The following is a 15,470-nucleotide window of genomic DNA, read 5'->3' on the forward strand; positions in this document are numbered from 1 at the left end:
TCACATCCCATGTAAAAATAAAACAGCACCTCTAACTGTGCAGCACACCCACAGTACTGCCCTACAATTGTCAGCCTGAATTCGACATCCAGTTTTGTGGAGTGGTTGAACCCATGACTTCCTGACTGAGATACAAGTGTACTACCCGCTGAGTCAAGTCTGACAATTATTTCATGGTGAGTGGAGACTCTTCCATTTGACTCTGAAGACATCCATGTCCAGGAATCAGTTGTGGCGATCAATTATTTTTCAAATGATTTCTCCCCTTCTACTCTGAACCTCCTGGCTCCTTCCTGGAGTTCAGATCCGTCTGGGACTTATTCGAGAGTGTATGCCTCTCAGCCTTCCACGTGGGCAGGTTTTGGAGACCCGCCGTAAGTAATGGTTTCAGGTCTTTAAAGGATGTGAGAGATCCGCCCTGTCCAGTGCTGCTCCTACCCGAGTCCCTTTGCTGCTCGGAGTGGTTCCAGTCACTGTACAACGAGGATAGGAACTCTGGCAAATGTCAGTAGCTGGGTGGGTAAGCTGGAATTCCCAAATCCATGGTGGGGAGCACTGGGACTACAACACATCAAACAGACCCATCGCCACTTTAATAAGGACATGGGGAGTCTACACCGAGTAAAATAAAGAAACATACTTTTATTTACACCAGGGCGCCGGTCGGCGGACGTCGCGCCGATACTGGAGAATTTCACCCATGATATGTACACAGCCTGGTAGATCCCTACCGGGTTCCTGTTCTGGTCGATGCCTTGCTGGCCGACCTTTGATACAGAGGTTAATAGAGATTTCCCCTGCCCCTAGCCGGGGAGTTCGTACTCCACAAAGACCACAGTGAAGATAATCACTCCCACCCAATAGGTCCCATGCGGGTTATTACAACCACCTTGTCAGGACAACCCCAGGTAGACAAAATCCCACAGGCTAGCATTTGCCACATATCAGGAACACCATAAAACTAAAAAAAAAGACACCAATTAGGAATATGTGGGCAGTGACCCAACAATTGACAATATCAGAATTTACATAACAGCCTGACTTTAATAATAATTAATAATAATATTTTATTGTCACAAGTAGGCTTACATTAACACTGCAATGAAGCTACTGAGAAAAGCCCCTAGTCGCCACATTCCGGCGCCTGTTCGGGTGCAGAGGGAGAATTCAGAATGTCCAATTCACCCAACAGCGCGTCTTTGGGGACCAAACCAAACTTCAGGAGAAATTAGGGGGACTCTAAATTGAACACCTGATAATGATTGAATTAACTATCAACCAATGAAAACCCCAGGTCATTATCTCAGTTTGGGTTTTCTGAGTGGGATCTTGCTGTTCACAAATTGACTGCCATTTCCTGACACACGAAGTACTTCATTGGGTGCAAACGTCCCGAAGTTGCGAATGCGCTAAATGAGTGCAAGTTCTTTTTATTATTTCGCGCGCAAGAGGCCATTCGGTCCCTCTGTGAATATGCTAGCTCTTTGCAAGAGCTATCTAATCAGTCCCATTGTTCTGTCCTCTTTCCCCCACACACACCACCCCAGATTGTTCCCCGTCATTTTCTTTCCTTTTAAATGGGATTTGCTTCCTTCCGGGCAGTTCTGTTGGAGCAGCAATATATAATTTCTGGAGAATTGGTTGCTGAGGAAGTTTGTTTCTTGGAGCGGCCGCTCTTCTGGCTGTGTGAGAGAGGCGCTGCAGGGTTCTCATTGATATGCAAGCTCACCACTTCCGCCTGAGCCCCATCCAGCCAGGATCTGGACTCACTCAGCAAATATACACACTGAAAGAGGATCTGGACTCACTCAGCAAATATACACACTGAGAGGACCAAACTGTAAACTGCACTCCGAGGTCTTGTTCATTCAGCCGGGCCCAGATGGGCGCTCTGATTGACAAGAGTGGGGTGTGAAAAAAATTGCAGGCGAGGAGTTTCCACCCCCTGAAATTTACCAGGATGGAAATTGACAGCAGCCGGGAAGGGCTGGTAAGAAAAGGGGAATTTTATATCAACTTCTCTGCTTAAAGAGAAACTTTTCAAGCGATTTGTTGCACCGGCGCTGTGTCCCTGGGAGCAGGAGTTTGTTTGGTGGGTGAAACTTTTTTTTGTTGTTAACAATTCGCCTTGTGCACTTCAGGAGCGTGAGCTGACTCCGGGTTTGACGAGCGCCTCTTATTGAGTGCTCTGGTTAAACCGGTCTGAAACCTGTCCTTTCTCCCACTGAAACATGTCATCCTGAGAAACTATTGCAACAAAAAGTGAGGGACGGAGAAGCCCTTGTAGGATTTAACCACGTCGACCAGTTGTTTAAACAGGTCAAGGGCGCCCAGTAGAGCTGTCTGCAGTCTGGTGTTGTGAGCGATGTGTTTGCTCCTCTGGCTCTCGGGAGAGAGGATGTCCGAGGTGGGCAAAAGGATTGAGATAGGCAATGCTGGAAATCTGTGTGCGGTGGAGGGGGCATCAAGGCACCCAGTGGAGTGAATGCCCCCTCTCTACGGGGGCACAAACTGGCCTCCCGTGTGTCTTCAATCCTGTGTAATGTCTCAATCAGTAGAATTGTGTCGACGGTATTTTGCTTTGTTGACGAGGGTGCGGTTCACTTTCTAAATCCCTTGATTTCACTGCACTGTTTGTTTACAATGCCCCACCACTTAGTCCTGGAGAAGGGTTGCAGGTCAAGACGTGTTGTCAATGGGTCAGGGTTTCTCGCTCTCTCTCTCATTCCCCCCCCCCCGTCTCCCCGCTGACAACCCAGATCAGGCACCCAGTGGAGCAACACGTTTGGATTCCTGTCGCGTGCTTCTACATGTGAGCACATTCTCCTGCAGATTCACATCCCTCCCACAATTGCATTTTACTGGGGTTTGTGTACTCTACTTGTACAATGTTTATCAGTGCTGCCACCCCTCCCTAACCCGAAGAGTCCAGGAGAGAGCATTTTGGTCTGTGATGTAACGCTTGGCAGTGCTGGTTTGTGGGGTGACACGCCCAGTTACTACTTGGGATGTGTTGCCCGTCCCTAATTGCCCTTGCTCAGTGGCTTGCTCAGGCATTTAAGAATCACCCACATTGTTGTGGGTCTCGAGTCACGTAGAGTAGTGAAGAACGATAGATTTCCTTTCCTAAAGAACATTAGTGAATCAGAAGGGTTTTTACAACAACCACTGACACCATGCTGCCCGTTGGGAGGGATATTTTGAGTTTTCTGTAATAGGTAATAGATAATACTAAATGTAACATTTAAGTTGGGAGGTAGTAAACATTAAATAAAAAAAATAAAAATTAGAGAACCCAATTCACTTTTTCCAATTAAGGGGCAATTTAGCGAGGCCAATCCACCCAGCCTGCACATCTTTGGGTTGTGGGGTGAAACCCACGCAAACGGGGAGAATGTGCAAACTCCACACGGACGGTGACCCAGAGCCGGGACCGAACCTGGGACCTCGGCGCCGTGAGGCAGGGAGGTAGTAAACATGACAAGGAATTCATAGAATCATCGAATCCGTACAGTGCAGAAGGAGGCTATTCAGCCCATCGAGTCCACAACAATCCTTCGAAAGACCACCCTGCCCAGACCCACTCCTTGGCCCTATCCTCCAACCCTACCTAACATACTCATTCCTGGACACTAAAGGACAATTTAGCATGGCCAATCCACCTAACATCTTTGGACTGTAACCAGAGCACCTGGAGGAAACCCACACTGACGCGGGGAGAATGTTTGTGTGGAGTTTGCACAGCCACCCAAGGCCGGAATGGAGCCCGAGTCCCTGGTGCTACAGACAGCATCTTGCATGACTTGTCCTTGGCTGATGGACCTGAGGAAAAGCTGCCTGATCATTCAGTTTGTCAGGAGGTCGGTGCATTCCGCCGCTCAAAGCTAATGAACACCAGGGATGGTGAGTAGTAAGGATAATTCTCACATTCATTTTATAATTGTAGCAGCAAGACCTGATTGTGGGAAAGACAGTGGAGAGTGCAAATGAGCTGAAATTGCACAAAATCGATCAGTCTGAAAGCAAAGGTCTGAGTGTTAAATATGCTGCCCTCCTGGTAGCCACCCCTACCAGGCACTCTGTGCAACCACTTCAGGCTAGTAGCATTGTCAATTCTGGTTGGACATGTTCCTGAAGGTTTCATCATATGACCTCTCAATCCCAACCACCCCCACTCTTCTACTATTGGTCCGCCTAATGCATCCATCCTCAGCGTGCCCCCCACCCCCCCATGCTAGTTGGATGGCAGACAGACTTTTCATTCACCAATGGGATGATATTCATTCCTGGAATGTGGGTGTCGCTATCTGGGCCAGCATTTGTGGCCTATCCCTAATTGCCCTTGAATAGGTGGTGGTGGGCTGCCTTCCTGAACCGTCGGTATACCCAGTTTCGACATTTCTGTAGTAATTTGATACAAATGAGTGGCTTGTGTGGCCATTTCAGAAGGCCATGATGTGGAGATGCTGGCATTGGACTGGGGTGGCCACAGTAAGAAGTCTTACAACACCAGGTTAAAGTCCAACAGGTTTGTTTCGAATCACTAGCTTTCAGGGCACAGCTCCTTTATCGGGTGAATCACCGAAAGCTAGTGATTCGAAACAAACCTGTTGGACTTTAACCTGGTGTTGTAAGACTTCTTACTATTTCAGAAAGCAGTTAAGAGTCGATCACATTGCTGTGGGCTTGGAGTCACATGTAGGATGGAAGATTTCCCCTCTTGAAGGGCATTAGTGAGCCAGGTGGGGTTTTCCTTAGAATCTCTACAGTGTAGAAAGAGGCTTTGGACTGTGGATGGTAACCGGAGCACCCGGACGAAAACCCACGCAGACAGACATGTGGAGAATGTGCAATCTCCACACACACAATTGGATCCGGGTGCTGCAAGGCAGCAGTGGTAACCACTGTGACAATAATCTGGTAGTCGTATGATTATTGATAAGCCTGGTATTTTATTCCAGAGCTACTGTGGTGGTATTTGAATCCTGTTTCTGGATCATTAGTTAATGGCCCTAGATTATTACTAGTCCAGTAACATAGCCACTCTGCAACCATCCAGATTCTTGACAATCAGTCAAATAGGTGTTTCTCCACATGTCCAGTGTGTCCAAAGAATTTTTTTAAAGAGCATAACATTTCTTCATCCGTATAATTTTATTGTCCCTAGTTGTTTGAAGCAGTGACCTGGAGATGTAATTCCTGAAGATCCAGACCATATTGGAGGGAATTGAACTCCATTTTCCTTTCATGAGGACCATATGTAGCTCAGTGGGCTGGACAGCTGGTTTGTGATGCAGAATGAGGCCAGCAGTGCGGGTTCAATTCCCGCACCAGCTTACCCGAACAGGCGCTGGAATGTGGCGACTAGGGGCTTTTCACAGTAACGTCATACTTGTGACAATTAAAGGTGGTTCTTATTATTGTTCTAGGTGTGTTCCAATCATGGTGGGGCACCATTGTTCCTGCTAAGCTGTGACAGCCTGGAAGGCACCTCGGAGGCCTTTTTCAGCAATAAATATCATGGGTGGATGGCCTTGTGAAAAAATCTGAGGTTGTCATGCATTGAAAACACTGCTGTGCGTAACTACAGTACTTTATAGGGAGCATCAGTAAAGCAGAGGAGCGCTGCATTGCGAGGGTAGTATTTGTACGATGAGAATTTAATCAAAGACCCTGTATATCTGTAAAATGTCCTATTGCACTCTTTGACAAGTGTCCCCTGGCCAACAGTCTACCCCTCTACCTACCACAACCAAAAATAGGTATTTCTCCTTGTTGCTATTAGTGCTGTATGGCTGTGGACAAATTGCCTGCTGCGCTTGTCTGTCCTCCCACCAATTCTGCACAGGGCAATGGAAAGATGTTACCATTCCTGGTTGTGTGAATCCTCCCAAATCCTCGGGGAGTGTTCGGGATGCACTGGTTGGAGCTTGAACTACAATCTGCATTTCAGAAGTCAACCGCTGCCAAGCATTTTGAGACACTCCAATTTTGTAATGTGGCGCTGTATAAATGCACCGAGTTTTTGATTGATCTGCTTTGGCATTTCCATTAAATTTTGAACATTTCCATTAAATCTGTCCTTCACTTTCTCTGCTCTAAGGAGAACAATTCAACTTCTCTCCTCTCTCCACATAACTGAAGTCTCTCATTCGTGCTGCTTTAGCTGCTTTTCTTGCAGTCGCACGAGGAAACAGATGGTTTTGAGTTGGATAAGATGCAAATATCCTCTTTGCATTAAGTTGGAACCTTTGGGGTTTATATACAGTATGCAGGAGAATCTGAACCGTGAGTGATTCCCTAACCACACTGTAAAAACACCGAACATGTCTTCACCTTTCTCTCTCCAGCCTGTTGGGACTTGAGGGGATTAATGTTTTTAAGTGTTTGTTTTGTGCGTGGGGGTTTGAGGTAAAATGGGACCTAGCTTGCTTTCTGATTAAGTGAAAGATGTTTTTCTCATTTGTGTGTTTTACCTTTGTATTTGGAATAAAACAAGTCCCATTAGGTTGGAAGCTGCCAGCAGCCGATCTGCAGCATGTGAGCAAGGTGGAGTCTATCAGCTGTCCTAACATTTTCTTCCTATGTGAGAGCAGTGCTTTACTGGAAAATAATACTGTCCCCTCAGGACATGATATAAAATCCTGTGTTTTCTATACTCGCTGTTTTGGTTTTGAGTTATGGTGTTGTGTATGTGACATGTTCATTCTAATACTCAGCCTGTAATGCTATTCTCGCTTTAACCTGGAATGTTCACCAGTGAAGTTCTCTTTCTTCTCGCTCTCTAGCTAAACATCTTTTGGCTGTTCACATGTCCACCCTGGATGAATGATTTCTGACGTAACTGTTGTCCAACTCTTACCAGAAAACACCAGTGCAAAGCCATGTTTTGTTTCCACTTGGATTCTTGAATAGTGGCTCAGTGGTAATAGTGGCTCAGTGGGTGCCACTAGTAGTAATTCTTCACTGGTTTATGTCTATAAAGAGTAACGGAATATTGGGAAATTGAATCATCATCTCGTGTTTGTATTGAAATCTTTCCAACAGTTTGGTGTAATATAGTTAATTTTTCTTGTTTAATAAGTGTTTTATACGTTGTGTTAAAAGTTCCATCAGCGGATTCCTGTGAATTTGTTCAGTAACATTCCTCCATGGTCTCTTTAAGAATAAGGTTTGGACCTATCAAGCCAAATTTCACTTTAGGACCTGATTTCTACAGTATTAACATCAGCTAGCATCATATCACAAGGAGACTTTAAACTGAGACCCCGTCTGCCCCCATCAAGTGGGCATAAGAAATCCCACAGCAGAACAGCTGAGTTGTTTCCACAAGCATCCTAACTGAAACAGATAATATGATCATTTGTCCCTCCTCGTCATGGATCTTCATGGGATCCTTTTGAATTGGCTGCTGCGTGTGTTAGATCCCCAGAGTTCAAAAGCACTTCATTGGCTGTAAAGCCTTTGGGAAGCCTTGAGGAGATGGAAGTCGCTACATGAATGCTGATCTCAAACCCCCCCCCCTGCTTTCTGGTAACCGGAGTTAAACCCTTCCTACCATCTAGCTGGTCAGTATGACTCTTTAACAATCATTGCCTACACTGACTTTACCCAGATCCCCAGATATCAAAATATGAAGCAAACTAATGGTTGTTGGTAGCTTTAAATATCTAATGAGCTGTGTACCTGTACAGTGAATACGGCCAATGCATAATTAGTTTAGTATAAGTAGACTGTTTTCTACAGCAGCTGGTGTTGGAATGGTTTAACAGAGGTCCCGTTTTCCTGTTCTGGTGGGTTCAAGTGGGTGTTGAAGATCCGCTCATTTGATAAGAGCTGTGAATTCTCCTGATGCCTGGTCCAACATTTCTCCCTCAACCAGACAAACAGTAGGGTATTGCAACACAGAAGGAGGCCTTTGGCCTATAGATCCTGTGCTGATAGGACCAACCAATTCTCCCCCCATGATCTTAATTGTTTCCCAATTCAAGAATTTATCTAGTTTCCTTTTGAAAGTTATTACTGAATCCCTTCCTACCCCTCTTCAGGTCACAACAATTCACTGCATTTAAAAACAAAAACTATCTCATGGTTCTTTTATTGTCTCTCTGTAATTTGTGTCCTTTAATTACTGACCCTCCCAAAATTGGAAATAATTTCTCCTCTTTGCAAAACTCTTCATAATTTAAACACTTCTGTAAAACCTTCTCTGCTCCGAGGAGAACAACTCCAGCCTCTTTCAATATAGCAAAAAGTCCCTCGTCCCGAGCATCATTTGAGCAAATCTCCATTGCGCTTTCTCCAATAAACCTTACCTGCTCGCTTGTCTAATTAACTATTTTGTGGGATGTTGTTGCGTGCGTTGCTTTGATTAAGGAAGCAACTTCTAAACCGGGCTGTTTCGGTGTAGGAGTTCCTCAACAACAGTAAAGTGCTGGAATAACGCACGAGGTAATTAACCGGAAGAATTTAAAGGATTTCTGTCATCTAGTAAATAGTAAAATAAAATAAACATGAGCATACTATAAATAAATATATCAATGGTGAAATTGCAGAGATTGTTTTGACTGCTGTTGCTCTTTTTAGCCTTGGTTTATTAGCTCTGTTTATGTCACCTTTGCTCACGAGTCGCCAGGTATCTTTCTGATACCGCCACGTGGTTCAAGCTCGAGTTATGATTAATAAGTCAGCACACCGCTTAGTAAGATTGAAATCAACGGTCATTTATTATATACAACAATTAATGCTTACACAATAATCCTACTATCTATATCGAAACCTACCACTACTGGCCAATACTTAACTTTAGGAAGGGCCCACCAGGTCAGGGAAACGAATGGCTTATCGAATCGGATCTGGCCCGCAGGATTCAAAAGGCTGATATGGGTCGATGGCTAAGAGTCTTTATCGGGTAGCGATCGCTGGAGTCAAACTTACAGTTTCTGGTCGATGTTCTTGCGAAGGCCTCGAGCAGGAGAAGAAGGGAGAGAGAGAGAGATCTGAACTTGGTCCCTCACTTTATAGGGCCCAGGGGCTTTCTGCCTCCCGGGGCGGCCCTTGACCCTGAGTCCCAAGTGATTGGACTTGTTCCCAATCACTGGGTTCGATACGTCCAATAACGGGGCGATTCCTCGATCGGGGGGTGGTCATTCACCTGTCTTTGTTTCGGCCACTGCAGGCGCCGACAGGTCTGGCCCGGCATTCAATTGCTAATATGTTGCAATTGTTCCCGGGGATAGCCGATTTAACTGCAGATGTCTGGGTTGATGTGCTGCTAATAGTCTTGAGTATCGATCTGGGCCGACTTCCCCAGAGCCAAATACACTATTCTGTCTGCAGCTGTCCGTTTGTGTCCTGTTGGCTGCTTTTCCCATCAGCCTTTTCGGTTAGTCATTTTAAATCGGGTTTTGGCCAAATTAATAGGGAACCAGCCATTTTAGGTGGCTACAGTCCCTCCTTGTGATCCTAACGCGAAGCATGAAGGATCACATAAATTTTGTCCTTTCTGTTCCCTGACCGGGGGGGGGGGGGCACCTCCTACATGGCCACTACTCTGACCCTAGCTATGCACAAAAATTTACCTAAACAATTCTTGAGGGCGCTATGTCAGGCAGGGGCATGTATCTACAAAATAAAAACTTGGAACCTCTAATTTTAGCTAAATACGCTCATCAAGGATTGCATAATCCTATCTCTCAAAACATACAACAACAATCATAACATTCCATATATTCTTTCCTAGCTTGGCAGTCAAGCTCAGGATCATACATTTTTTTTTCATGAACGTTTTGTACATCTTTTTATTTACAGGATAAATATGCAAGTGCATATTTCATTATTCTGGTTTCATAGGTCGCTGGGGTCTGGTCATAACCGAATATAGGGGATCGGATCCGATATACCGGGGTTCGAGCGCGGTACGCTCTCCTTCTCCACTTGCGGAGGTGCATAGTCTGTACTGCACAGCAGAGTATGGCCAACGCTAATAGTGCCTCAATAACGTACGACAGGGAGTACCAAGTTATGAACTTGGCACACCAGGATAATGCAGCGTGGCTGGTGACTGGGCCCTCGGTACTGCGGGGCAGTGAAACATTAACGGCAGGGGGGTTTGGAGTAATGGGGTCCGCGTTCCCGCGCAACCAAATGTCCAAATAAAAGATGTTGAGCACGATGAAAGAAGTCCTCATGGCTGTCCTCTTTCTTTTCTTTCTTTGTGTTCTCTGTTTTCTCCGGTCCTGGAGCTTCTGGAGTTCGGTAAAATAAGCATAGTATCTGTAACTACCTTGGTATGATATCCGGTATGTTAGTGTGTCTGTCCTGCGGGGCCAATTATTACCTTATAATTGGTCACTATATGTGACTCCCTCATTATTTTCTCTCAAAACAAATGTTAGGACACGGCACACTTCCCAATGGTGGACCAGTGCTGATTTATCATCCAAATGTTCTAGGATGTAAATAGCATGAGGCAGCAACCCAAAGGTTGCCAAAATAAATAAAACTGTTTTTGAAAGGAAAAGGTCGAATGAGGTGCGTATGGGCCGCGACGGGTAAGATTTGGATGGAGTCCCCGGGTAGGACGGCTGCCAATACCGTATCTCTCCTACCCAAGCGTTTTTGACCAACGGAGGGGGTCCCCAGGTAGGGCGGGTCTCACGCCGTTTCTCCACTGCCTGAGCAACCGACAAGAACGGGCAAAAATGTAGTCGTCATGGTGGGGTTGCTGCTGTGATTCTCCCGTCAAATCAGAAGGGCAGTTATGATCGAGCGTCTGATACCCGAACAAGTATCAGCTGAAAAGCTAGTTCCTCTGAACGAGCGTCTGGCAAGTGGGTCTCTGAGGCAGGTCCTCAGAGATTTCGGCAGAACGGGCGTGTGAGAAAAATTCTCCTGTCGGACGAACAACACTTAAACAAACATACAAACAACGTAAAACATCCTGCAGGTTCCATCAGGAAGTCAACACTTTTCACCAAGTGTCTCCTTTAAATCATGTGGACACCTCAGTTCTCTGTTGCGAACAGGGTCGCAAAGGGGTTGGCGGATTAGGGGTCTGAGTCGGGGTCGTCCCCTTCTCCCGGGTGCCAAATTCTGGAGTGAATTAATGTTGAGAGGGCTGCATGGTGTGAGTTGGGGTTACTTTTGTCGTTGCGGACGAGTCTGTAGGACTTGTCGCGGTGCCAATGGCGTTCGTCGAGTTGAGTGGGGATAAAGTCGGGGTCGTCCGTATCGTTCGGTGATCGGTGTTGTGGTTTGTTTAAGAAAGTGATGAGGAAGGGGTCACTGGAGTCGAACTCTGAGTCGCTGGGTGTGGGATCAGGATAGTAGGGAGGCGTGCTGTGGCTGTCGTCAGAGTCACAGTCGCTGTCTCTGCTGCTGCAGTCTGTGGGCGTTCCGGGGCGGAGTGTAACTTCTGTGGGTGGAGTCGGGGGCGAGTCCGTGTCTGGGCTGGACATGGAAGGGGTTGGTGTGGTTACGTTGGCTGTGGGCGGGGTTTGGTCTGCTGCGTTAAGCATGACGTGGTGGGCGTGGTTTGACTGTGCTCCATAAGCCTTTAGCTGGTTTATGTGAAACCACGCAGTCTTACCATTTTGGTATTTGATTTTATATACCGATGGGCTTACTTTATCCGTAATGGAGTACAGACCCGAGTATTTCGGAGACAGAAATGTGCTGGGGTTATACACAGACAACATCACTTGTCCTATATTATACTCCGTTGCATGTACTGCCTTATCAAAACAGGCCTTGCTCTGTTTTCTTTTAGTACCCAGTTTAACAGTGGCTGCTAACTGAGCCGTTTTTACATTTGCAAGTAATTGTTCAACGGCTTTCTCGTGGGTGAGGGCCGTAACTTCAGGGCTGGTCAGGTCTAAACCTAACAAGTATTCTGACCCTTTCATGGGGCGTCCGGTCATGAGTGTGTGGGGTGTAACCTGTGGAGGTGGAAACAGTGTTACGCAAAAACATCAGCGCAAAGGGGAGGACAGAATCTCTAGCGGTGTTGTTCTGCTGGACCATTTTTCTAAGGGTGGTTTTTAGGGTCCGATTCATGCGCTCCACTATACCACTCGACTGTGGGTGGTACACAATGTGAAATTTTTGGGTTATGCCAAATATCGTGAGGACGTTCTGCATGACCCGTCCCGTAAAGTGAGAACCTCGGTCCGACTCAATACTGCGGGGGAGTCCCCATCTTGTTAGGATTTTGGCTGTGGTTTTCGCGGTGTTGGTGCGGGCTGGAAATGCTTCCACCCACTTTGTAAAAGTGTCTATGACCACCAGAACATATTTATAGCCATTCCTGCAAGGGGGCAATGGTCCTATAAAATCGATCTGGAGGTTAGTCCAGGGGCCGTTAACGGGTCGGGTGTGGCTGAGATGTGCCTTTTTGGCATATCTATCTGGGTTGTTCTGAGCGCAGATGAGGCAATTCTCAATGCAATGGGATACATCCGCTTTTGAGATTAGGCCACCGACAAAGCTGTTTGAGGTGGGCTGCGGTGGGTTCGATTCCCTGGTGTCCATGACCATCATGGAATAAACAGATTATTTGGTTCCTATCCTGCTCAGGAACTACATAAAGGGCGTCCTTTAGCACCATGCCGTCATGTGTGGCTATTGTATTTCTGTACCTCTCGTATGAGGCTGGAAACTTCCCTTTCACGATTTCAGTGAGAGCGCTATCCTGCTTCTGGGCCTCTACTAGATCTTCGATCCTAGTCTGCGCGACCTGAACTGCACTCACTGGGGCGCTCTCGGGGGGTTTCCAAAAGTACCCATGCCTGGATCCTGCCTTAGCCAGCGCGTTGGCTTTTACATTTCCAGGGCGGGAGGAACGATGGTGGCTGCGGACTTTTATAATGCCAAAAGTCCTGTTCTTGGTTTTTTTCAGAATATGGCGGAGTAATGGGGCCGAGGGGAGGGGTTTCCCATCCGCGGAAACAAATCCTCTCGTTTCCCAGAGGGGCAGAAATTCAGTGAGGCTGTTGCACACGTATAGACTGTCTGAATATATGTCTGCTGGGCTGGGGAAGGAATCTGGGTGCTCTACAATGTAAGCGATGGCCGCAAGCTCTGCTGCCTGCGCGCCTAAGTGTCCGGGTAATTTTAATGCGATTTCCTCAAGGGCACGTCCCTGTGCGTCCTCCACATAAATCCCGCAACCTATTATGCGTTGCCCATCCAGGACCGTGGAAGATCCATCCACATAGATCCTAATGGGGTCACACGTGTCCGGGTGAGGGGGGGTTCTGAGATGGAGTGGCTAGTTTTCTGGGGGGTGTTTTAGCGATAAGGGGGCCTGTATTATGGTGGGGCGAGATGATTTCACACTCATGTGGGGTTCCGGGGTACTGTAGATTGTCCGCTAAGTATGTGTGTGTTTTGGTCCATTTGACTGTGATGTCCCGTCCTTGTAAGAGAAGGGTCCACCTAGCAGCGCGGATTTGGCTGACGGTACCGTCTTTAAGTCGTCCGTCTAGTAAAAGTTGGGTGCGGGTGTGCTCGGTCGAAATGGTGATGTGGTTCAGTCCGGTAATGTATGAAAAGTACTGGACTGCCCAGAAAACTGCGAGCAGGTGCACAGGCTGAGAATCCCAGCTCCACAGCATCTAAAATTCGGGAGGCCTAAGCCACGGGTCTTAGCTGGTCGTGCCGTTCCTGCAGGAGCACGGCTGAAAGGGTGCGGTCTGTGGTCGCTACCTCTATTGCGTAAGGTGAAAGCGGGTCGGGAACTTGTAGTGCGAGGGCGGCTATGAGCGCCTGTTTTAATGATTCCACAGCCTCCGTATGCTGTGGAAGCCATTCCCAGGGGGCTCCTTTCTTTAGGAGGTCTGAGAGGGGCGCTGCCTTGCTGGCGAAACTGTCAATGTGGTTACGGCAGTAGCCAACCAGTCCTAAAAACAACCGGAGGGCTGAAGCATGTTGGGGAAGGGGCAATTTAGCGATCGAGTCAATTCTTTTGTGCTCGATCTCACGTTTGCCGTGCGTGATAATTGTACCCAAATATACCACTTTCTCTTCCAATATCTGGGCCTTTTTGGGGTTTACTTTCCAGCCAATGGAATGTAGTAATTCCAGGAGTTCGGACAGAAGCTCAATGTGCTCTTCCTTCGTGTCTGTCTGCAGTTGTAGATCGTCTACATACTGTACCAGACATTTTGGGGCGAGAAAATCTTGCTAGTCCATTTGCCAGCTGTCGATGGAAAATGGAGGGGGAGTTGTGGAAGCCTTGTGGCAGGCATGTCCACGTGTACTGCTGCGCTTTGAAAGTGAAGGCAAATTTATACTGGCACGCCTTTGCCAATGGAATGGACCAGAACCCATTACTGACGTCCAAAACCGTGAAATATCGGGCATGGAGTCCCTGTTTGAGCATGGTCTCGGGACTTGTTGCAACGGTGGGGGCTGCTACGGGGGTAACTTTATTGAGTTCCCGATAATCAATGGTCAAGCGCCATGATCCGTCGGGCTTCCTTACTGGCCAAATCGGGGCATTATTAGTTGAGGCTACCGATCTTAGGACGCCCTGCTCTAAAACTTTCTATAACCTTGAGGATTTCTCCCTCTGCTTCTAGGGGGAAACCGTACTGCTTTTGGGGTCTAGGGTCCGGTCCTGTTATTTGTACGGAACCGGTCATCCGTCCACAGTCGTGTTTGTGGGTTGCGAATGCTGTCCTGTTCTTTTGCAGGACTGCCCTAACCTGTCGGTCCGTGCTGAGTGTAGTGGGGTTGAACCAAAACTCGCCTACTGCGCTAATTTTGTTCATATAATCCCCTATATTGAGCGTTGCGGGGGCTCTAGCGGATTTCACCATCTTCCAGACACACTGGTTGACTGGATCGAAAGAGAGGTGGTGAGAATTCATGAAGTCGATCCCCAAAATGTGCTCTGCTGTTGGATGCAGGTCGACTAACACTACGGGGTGTTTTGTATTAATGGTGCCGATTTGGATGGTTACAGGGGTTGTGAGATGTCCCTGTTGTGAGTGGCCTGTGAAGCCGCTGAGAGTGATGGTGGCTGTGGTGGGCCACGTGTCCTTACCAAGGGTGGAGGAATTTAAGGTTGTGCGGGACCCTCCTGTGTCCCAGAGAAGCTCGATCGGCTGTCCCCTAACCTTTTGCTGCGACTACGGGTCGTCCTGACCTATCCCACAGGGTATCGCAGACCCAGCTGGGGGAGCCTGTACACCGTCAGTCCGTTCAGGTCAAGTCTGTCTGATCGGACTGGGCGCTAACGCTATGTATGGGTTCTGTCTTTTTCTTATTGAGAGTGCCTGTCTGTTGGGCTTTCTGTGTTTTTTTAAGGGCCTTGCATTCTTTGGCAAAATGCCCCAACTGTCCGCAATTGTAGCATTCTTGTGGTTTTGCTGGGGGGCTGTTCTTTCCCTCGTTTACCCAGGCGGGGTTGTGAAGAGTGGTTCTTACTGCCTGCACGTCTGCGGCGGCTTGTTTTTCCTCGGGGG

General features: G+C 47.4%; 1 protein-coding gene across 3 annotated transcripts in view; it reads left to right on the plus strand.

Annotated features, from left to right (window-relative positions):
* Window positions 1-1,703: 1,703 nt before the first annotated feature.
* Window positions 1,704-15,470, plus strand: part of LOC140393945 (DENN domain-containing protein 2C-like) — a 253,665-nt gene continuing 239,898 nt past the window's right edge. For 2 of the 3 annotated variants that reach the window (XM_072480623.1, XM_072480626.1), the window contains exon 1: window positions 1,704-1,990. The gene's annotated coding sequence lies outside the window, so the exon portion shown is untranslated. Of the gene's footprint in view, window positions 2,093-15,470 lie in introns of all 3 variants that reach the window. The other variant, XM_072480624.1, reaches the window with a different exon arrangement.

This window comes from Scyliorhinus torazame, chromosome 17, assembly GCF_047496885.1.
Source record: "Scyliorhinus torazame isolate Kashiwa2021f chromosome 17, sScyTor2.1, whole genome shotgun sequence".
NCBI classification, from domain to species: domain Eukaryota; kingdom Metazoa; phylum Chordata; class Chondrichthyes; order Carcharhiniformes; family Scyliorhinidae; genus Scyliorhinus; species Scyliorhinus torazame.